The following is an 8,780-nucleotide window of genomic DNA, read 5'->3' as shown; positions in this document are numbered from 1 at the left end:
AAAGTGTCAATGTAAATGCACCTTTACCGTCATTATGATTGATATTTTCAAAAAAACTGTCAAATTAACTTAAACTTGGTTATGAGTAGCTAAGGTATGGTTTAGAAATGTTGACAATGAATGACACATCTGCCCAGTTTTCCGTGTCCCCAATAGTAAAACAATACTCGTAAAAAAATAAAATAAATACAAATTCCAATATTTTTTTAAAGATAATTGGATTCATCTCTTACTTTGAGTGGGAGTGGTAAACAAAGAAGTCCTCACCATCTTGGTCTGTGGTAAGTAAAGAGCGATCAAATTAATTTGTAATCGAGTCATCCATGGATTTGAATCCGTATGTCTTTTAGATTGATATGTCCAGATCTAACCTGTGTTTTTTGTTCAAGAAACGACATACGATTTCGGATCCATGGATAACTCGATTACAAATTAATTTCATCACTGGATATGTCTTTTCTGGCTCTTCCACAGACCAGGATTCAGGAGAATGCCCAATGATGGTAGGAGCTAAAGCTCGAAGCGCATCTAAATTAAAATAAGTATCAATTAGGTATTTGAACTATAACATAAAAACAGACCTACCTTTTATTTTTTCAGGAGTAACATATTTATATTCTTCCTGAAGGTGACTGAAGCAGTCTTCTGTCTTGGAAGATTCCTTAACGCCTGGGAAACAAACATAATATAAATAATTAAATATAAATTTTGATTTTTCGTAAACATTGACTGATTATTATCAAAGTTTAAAAATTTAATTTTTACAGCCTACCTGCGATTTGGAATATTTTCACATCCGGGTACACAACACGGCTTCATTTTTTTTTACAAATTGTCCAAAAGTACTTAAAAATTGAACACAAAAACACAAAATCTACATGTATTTTTCCACTTTCCACTAAATTGCGTCATGGGTCGCAACACTTTTCTGGGAATTACTAGGAAAGTGAATGCGATTGGGGATTTATCCAGGATGACCAACCATAGGAATTACTAAATTGTGTTGGTAGTAGCAAATTTTTTAATTTTTTTCTGATCTGAGCGCCATCTGTAGTTGCCGCAAAATATTAAACTTGATTCAAGGTCGTCTATAAGAGTGCTCTACCCCTGATAACCTCATCTCATCAGTCAAACAGTCATCATATCCTATAATCTTCAACATTATAAGCGGGAAATTTAAATTTTAAAAATGACTGGTCAAATTCCTCAAGTCATTGACAATTATTGACCGGTCAAATGGGTCATTGACTAGGTCAATTACCGGACCTTACAACACTAATTAACTTTATTCCCTTAACAAAAGTAAAGTCCATTCATTTTGTATTGAACTTTTCAAGGTCAAATAATTTTATTTTTTGGCTGTAATTATGTTTTGTAAATAATGACATGCAGGTAAACACCGTAAACGTTGAATTGAGCATTGCTAAATCACATTATGTTGGTTAGATGCATGTCACTATTTACAAAACATAATTACAGAGCCAAAATTTAAATTATTTGACCTTGAAAAGTTCAATACAAAACGAATGGACTTTATATGTATATGGTTAATGTTACTATTTTGTCGACTATTTCAGGTTCAATTTCAAATTTTTGTTCACATTTGAAAGAAAACTTTTTAATATCAATATCTACTCTGAAAAATTTACAGTGGTCAGCATGAAGATCGAATATAGTACTGGTAGAAGAGTTGGATATCGCGTTTTCTTCAACACCATGTCTTGTAGATTTGTTCCAAGATTGGGATCGGGAATGGGAATTTCGGATGTAGAAATTTCTGGAATCTTTAAAAGTTTGTAATTTGTTTAATACGTGTGATATTTATAGGTATAAAAAAAAAGTTTGTCCAGCGCTTCGACCATACAATACATAGACACGGTACACTGAATTTTGGTTGAAGCCAACATATGCAGGTGGGGTAAGGGGAAAACAGCAAGCGAACGCGAAATTGAACCTTGTTGAGATCAAGGCTGCGATTGGTCAATTAGTTTACTTCGCTTGTGATCGTGTCCGCTCGGTGAATTTTAAGTTAATTTCGTAGCATCTCTAATGGCTGCCTAGTTTGCGAAATTGTTGTTTTTGTGCTTTAATCTTGTGTTTGGTGGTGATATAACTAATATAAACTATTATAAACTTTGTTAACTATGGTTAGGAAGTGCTATGTGTGTAAACGACCGTATGAAAAAGCGGCAACGCGTTCATATCACCTGTAAGTACAACGATCCACGTGCTTCATGTAAACAAACCATAAGCGTCACATCGCTATGGAATCTGGGATTCCAACAGAATATTAATTATATTTGTAGAAAATACTCGAAATGTTTTTATGTTTTAGTTTTCCGAAGGATGTAACTGAAAGAAACAAGTGGTTTCAAAGTTTGGGAGTAGAAATTAATTCCCAGCGGTTTACATTTTTGTGTTCGGATCATTTTTTAACTTCTGATTTTTATACTGAACCTAGTGGGAGAAGAAGATTAAAAAAGGATGCAATGCCCACCTCATCTGGAAGCGGTGTTATATGCACAAGGTGAGTCTTACATTTTAAACATTGTTTCTTACTCTAATATGTAGTAGTTCTTCGACTTCAGCATCATCAGTGACTTCAGAGGAGACACTCAATTGTGCAAGTAATTTGCCGGTTCAAGAAAAGGAAACCCTAGCTCTTCCCCTTTCTTCATCATCTTCAGCAACAAAGTCAGCCTCAGAATGTGGAGAATTAAAAGAGAAATCTGTTACCAGCCTTATGGGTCCTCCACAAAAAAGGCGAGAAAAGTTATTTCTTTAATGAGACAAGAAAACTTATATTATGAGGAACTTTAGAGTGAGATTGATGAAGTTACAACGTTTGAAAAGAAACTCAAAATTACTCACAGGAAAAACGACAAAAAAAGTTACAGCGATTGATTCATCTTCTGCCACACCATCAGTAGCGTCAAATGATGAAGATATTGCACAAATTAGACACAAAAAAAGGAAGAGGTAAGAACATAATTCTTAATTGAAATGAGAATATTTGTATGTGTAATGTTATAATTATACATTTAGGAATCCACGATATGTTGGAGATATCTATAGTGATGAATTTAATACTCCCAGAAGAGGAAAAAGAAACTGGCATATTGCCAAACGATCTGTTGCAATTAAACGGAAGAAACTTGTTGCTTTGCAACAAAGAAATAGACGTTTAAAAGCAAGAATTCTTTGTTTGAAATCATTACTGAAACATCTGCATGAAAGCAATTATATAAGTGAAAATGCAAAAATTGCCGTTGGTGTAAGCTACAAAATTCTTATTTAAGTAATTTAATTAATCCAATCATGTTTTAGGCATCGCTTCCAGCGTCATCGGTAGAAATTATCAAGAAGCTGTTAAAAGGGCCGTCCAAACAAAAATATACACCAGAATTAAGAGCCTTTGCTTTGACCTTAAACTTTTATTCTGCTAAAGCGTATAATTACGTGAGGAACAAATTTAATAAATCTCTTCCTCATCCGGATACTATCAGCAAATGGTATCGTTCAGTTAATTGTGCACCCGGTTTTACGGAGGAATCCTTGGTAGCGTTGAAAATGAAAGTTGCAGAAGCTACTTCCCGAAATTATCAAGTTCTTTGTAACTTGGTGATGGATGAAATGGCCATTAGAAAAATGATTGAATGGACAGGAAAGAAATTTTGTGGCTACGTTGATTTTGGTGGCAATTTTGACTCCGATTCAACGCCAGAAGCAAAAGAAGTGTTGGTTTTTATGTTGGTAGCCTTAAATGCCAACTGGAAAATACCGGTCGGTTATTTTTTTTTTTAATGGTTTAAACGGCACTGAAAAAGTTAATCTTCTGAACAAATGTCTAGAGTTCATAAATGAATCTGGGGTTGTTGTTTCATCATTTACATTTGACGGAACACCTACAAATCTGGCCATGGCGACAAATTTGGGTGCGTCTTTTGAGGACACTTCGAATTTAATTACTTCGTTCCCCAATCCTCAATCACAAGAAAATATCTTTTTCTATTTAGACGCTTGTCATATGCTTAAATTAATCAGAAATTGCTTGGCCAGTCAGGGAAAATTGACAGATGGGGATGGAAATGAAATTTTGTGGTTTTTTTTTGAAAACCTGGTCAATTTACAGAACATTGAGGGTCTTCATGCTGCAACAAAATTGCAGAAAAGACATTTACAGTGGGCACGAGAAAAGATGAAAGTGAAAATTGCAGCACAGACGTTTAGTAATAGTGTAGCGGATGCTTTTCTTTTCCTCTGTTTAGATTTGCAACATGAAGATTTTCTAGGTGCTACCGGCACAGCAACGTTCTGCAAAATTTTCAATAATTTATTTGATATATTAAACTCACGAAATTGGGCTTCAAAAACAAAATACCGTAAACCATTATCTATGAGCAATCATACAGAAATTATTGATTACTTAAAATATTGTAAAAACTATATTTTAGGCCTTAAATTGAATGGTGTACCAGTAGTGCAAACAAACCGAAAAACTGGATTTCTCGGCTTTTTGGTGGACATTGAAAGTTTAATGTCTATGTTTACAAAATATATACAATCTGAAACTCCCTTGTTGAAATATATATTGACATACAAGATCTCACAAGATCATCTTGAAATATTTTTTAGTGCTGTGAGGAGTAGAGGTGGATCCAACAACAACCCCACTTGCAAACAGTTTGAAGCGATTTACAAACGCCTATTACTTCACACTGAAATAAAAGGTGCAGATTCAGGCAATGCAGTGGCGATAGATAATACGTCGCTATTGCATTGTTCATCTAGAACTTTAACTTGTAATGATAATGGTGAGAACTTACAAGACACGCCAGATTTTATTCAAATTTTCAATGAACTGCAAGAGCATGATTATATCAGCACTCCAGTGTGGCATTTAACAACCTATACGACAGATATTGTGGCATATATATCTGGATTTGTTGTTAAATGTCTCACAAAATGTATTAGCTGTGCTTTTTGTCTTCTCACCCTCGAAAATAGTACTGTTGTTTCTTTGTTACAACAAAGAAAACAATACGGCAGAATGGTTAGTGCTTCTCCATTGGTAATTAAAATTTGTGAAACTGCAGAAAAATGTCTCAGAGTGATTAAAGCAGAGCATGACATTTTTCACATGAAAAATTTGCCAAATATATTGATAAATTCTACCATTAGAAATTTACCGTTAACTTTGTTTGATGACTTTGCTGAGCATATGGTCACTGAAAATATTTTAAACAATCATTGTTTACAGTTGATTAAATTAATTTTAGAAAAATATTTTAAACTAAGACTACATCATGAAACTACACGGTTAAATGATGCAGACACTGGCAATAGAGTGAGAAGTATGCTCACAAAAACAATATTGTTTAAAGGTCAGTAGTATATAATTCCAATTGTATCTCTTTTCGGTTTTTTTTAATACACATTTTGTTTTTAAATATTTATTTTCGAATTTATTGTTTTATTGCCCCCTAAAAACGACCCGCCTCTGTTGGAAAGTCCACGCCCCTCCCACCGTTCTCCCCTCTCGCCCATTCATGTTGCTTTCAAACAAACTGCCTACAAACTGGTTCGCATGCCGTGTCCATGTATTGTATGGTCGAAGGTCCAGCGAGAGATTGGGTGACATAAAAATCACTAAATTCTACGCAGAGAAAGTAGTACCTAGCGCGCGAAAAATTTGAAATATATTCTTCAAGCAGTAACATTTTGTGCCCTGAAATTTTGCTGTAATTAATGAAGTACCTTAACGAATAAGAGACAAAATGAATGAAAAATATTACAGTTCTGTTTAAAGGAAATTGCATACGGGAGGAACACACAGGATGAGATCCTAAATTTGTAATAAAAGCTTTAAAAATGTATCGACACGTTTATTTACCTTTAAATGTACACTTTTCTATGAAAATAAAAAGATTTTTCAGTATTAAAATGGTGTTTGGAAATAGCGACCTTCGGTTATAACGACCGAATTTCGCCGGTCCCTTCCACGTCGTTATAAACGATATATACTGTATATGGTTTGGATAATACCAAATCTGAAACCATTGGTGAAAGACCTTGCACAGCCAACAAAATGCTCTGCTATGTTATCCACGGGTTATCAACTAGATACACAATTGCTGCAGGGTACTTTTTCCATTCAACATTAACAACGGCACAATTTTGACAGATTATGGTTTCATTGTTCTTTGGCTTGTTACTGACAATCTGCATCAAATGTAGCTTAATTTAAAAATATTTGCAGCGGAACGTTAAAAAATCATATTGACCTTTTTTCCACTATTTCTAAGTTTTGATTAGGTAGGTACTAGGTGCGTTCGAATACTACCTCGGAGATGCAAGCACAAATTTAATAGACTTGAACAGCTGATTGGAGATCAATCTGAAATAAACGAACGAAAATAAGGTAGGTAATTGTTCACTTTAGCTCCCGGTCGAATTTTCGCGTTTTTTCTGGCCAGACATCCTTAGGGCGTCCTCCTACATCGTTTCCCACCACTCAAACCTTGTGCAAATGCCCGTTTTTCTCTCTTGTTCCACATACCACATAAACATAACCAGATATAACCCTACTATTGTGACAGGCGCCAAAATCTCAACATCCTCGGTCGAAATACTCCTAGCAGATCGAGCTTCCTCTAATGACTCTGACGTCTAATATCCGAACGATTTAGATTTACGTCAATTTGCTCATTTTACAATAACCGAACGATTTTGACGTAAATTAGCATAAAAATAATATAAACGAACGCAACTACTGTCAATACTGCCATTGTGACGAATCTCGTTTTCAAATCAGTTCCTAATGTTAATTTAGGGGGCGCCATTGTACGTACGCTCCAGGGCCTACTCGACGGGAACACTTTTTCAAACCAAGTGGGACGGCCATAATAAGCGCCTAGCGTTTTGATACAGTTGGCCATGTACATAGTTGTAGCAGTGCCTAACACATCTGGGCAATACGTGCCTAACACGTCTGGGCAATACGTGCCTAACACGTCTGGGCAATACGTGCCTAACACGTCTGGGCAATACGTGCCTAACACGTCTGGGTAATACGTGCCTAACACGTCTGGGCAAAACGTGCCTAACACGTCTGGGCAATACGTGCCTAACACGTCTGGGCAATACGTGCCTAACACGTCTGGGCAATACGTGCCTAACACGTCTGGGTAATACGTGCCTAACACGTCTGGGCAAAACGTGCCTAACACGTCTGGGCAATACGTGCCTAACACGTCTGGGCAATACGTGCCTAACACGTCTGGGCAAAACGTGCCTAATACGTCTGGGCAAAACGTGCCGAACACGTCTGGGCAATACGTGCCTAATACGTCTGAGCAAAACGTGCTTAATACGTCTCGGCAAAAAGTGCCAGATTCGCCTCAATTGGGCAATGACGAAAAAGTACAAGGACAAAAACGCTGTCCTGAAACGAGGGTACCCGTAATGTTTGAGCAAATACGTTGCTAATCGAATACGATGTCCGGACGCTTACGAGAATACATCACCTTTGATACGAAAACGAAAACGATGTTGACAAATACGTTGTCCCAATATACGAGTGAAAACGACACTTGTACCTGTTAGTGATGTATTCATATACGTTAAGACGATACTGATGAGCTCATCGCGTTGATTACACGTTGTACTAACACTAATATTATTTATCTTACAGTGAAACGTTGACTTTTCCTGTTTTCTCGTTTTAGCTATGCTGTGCTGTAACTCCACGAGGACGTGGGCAAATGGAGCGTGGCCGAGCTGTTAGCGCCATTTACCGGTCAGCCTGTACAGCACCGCGGATATTCGAAACCCAAGACGAAGGTCAACGCGAATGCATGGGTTTGCAATATCGAAAACGGGAACAGGGGAAGCAGTGCGAATTGAGACGCTTGAGACGTTAGAGAAAGAGATGTGCTACTTAATAATTGATTATTGTGCACCTCATGTGTCGATTAAAAATTGTTGTAATCGTCCGATAATTAAAAATTGTTATCTTGAGAAGGATATTGCTTTTATCTAATCCCGTGGGATAAATGACACTTATCCCACTCATTTGAGTGGAATAAGGAACTTCATTACCGGACGCATTGCATTACTCCACTCAGTGGGATAAGTGAGCTTCATTACCCCACTCAGTGGGATAAGTAAGTCATTATTCCACTGAGTGGTGTAATGAAAGTGGCGGAAATAAATTAGATTTACCTTTTTTTTTTAATTCGGGGCGGTCTTAGATAAAATTTTGTACATAACACGTGGGCTAAAGCATATTACAGGAAACTCGTGTGATTACAGATGAACTCGGGCTAACGCCCTCGTCATCTGCAATCTTCACACTCGAATCCTGTAATATTGCTTTTATCCCACTAATTGTGTAAATAACTATTATGAGGTAGAATTAGAATTATTAACTGATGTGGACATGATTATGTTTATAGAAAAAGGGATAAGAGGTGGTGTTTCACAATGCTCCAATCGCTATGCAAAAGCTAATAACAAATACATGGGTAAAAATTTCAATCCTAATGAACCCGTTAGTTACCTCATGTATTTTGATGTTAATAATCTGTATGGTACAGCGATGCGTTATCCTCTACCTTTTGCAGACTTTCATTGGATTGAAGATATAGATATTTATCGTGAGAATGTTTTAAATCTTCCTGAAGATAGTGATTACGGATACATTTTTGAGGTAGAACTTTCTTATCCTAAAGAACTGTTTAACACGCATAAAGATTTACCATTATGTCCTCAACATTTAG

General features: G+C 36.3%; 3 long non-coding RNA genes across 5 annotated transcripts; 1 reads left to right on the top strand and 2 right to left on the bottom strand.

The window, feature by feature from the left end:
• Positions 1–444: 444 nt before the first annotated feature.
• On the bottom strand, positions 445–867 carry LOC138129073 (uncharacterized). Its single transcript, XR_011159059.1, has 3 exons — positions 773–867; positions 586–669; positions 445–528 (listed from the first exon to the last, which is right to left on the bottom strand). It is a non-coding gene; the product is annotated as an uncharacterized lncRNA (long non-coding RNA).
• Positions 868–1,868: 1,001 nt separating this feature from the next.
• On the top strand, positions 1,869–5,464 carry LOC138129217 (uncharacterized). 3 transcript variants are annotated; one of them, XR_011159162.1, is made up of 5 exons: positions 1,869–2,209; positions 2,336–2,527; positions 2,575–2,979; positions 3,046–3,274; positions 3,328–5,464. It is a non-coding gene; the product is annotated as an uncharacterized lncRNA (long non-coding RNA). The 3 variants fall into 3 exon arrangements; XR_011159160.1 differs by having other exon boundaries at positions 1,869–2,527; XR_011159161.1 differs by having other exon boundaries at positions 1,869–2,527; positions 2,572–2,979.
• A 406-nt stretch (positions 5,465–5,870) lies between these two features.
• On the bottom strand, positions 5,871–6,916 carry LOC138128810 (uncharacterized). The gene is made up of 2 exons (XR_011158925.1): positions 6,285–6,916; positions 5,871–6,222 (listed from the first exon to the last, which is right to left on the bottom strand). It is a non-coding gene; the product is annotated as an uncharacterized lncRNA (long non-coding RNA).
• Between the last annotated feature and the right edge of the window lie 1,864 nt (positions 6,917–8,780).

This window comes from Tenebrio molitor, chromosome 4 (assembly GCF_963966145.1).
Source record: "Tenebrio molitor chromosome 4, icTenMoli1.1, whole genome shotgun sequence".
Classification (NCBI taxonomy): Eukaryota; Metazoa; Arthropoda; class Insecta; order Coleoptera; family Tenebrionidae; genus Tenebrio; species Tenebrio molitor.
The sequence above is the reverse complement of the archived record's forward strand: the minus strand, read 5'-3'. Positions and strand labels throughout refer to the sequence as shown.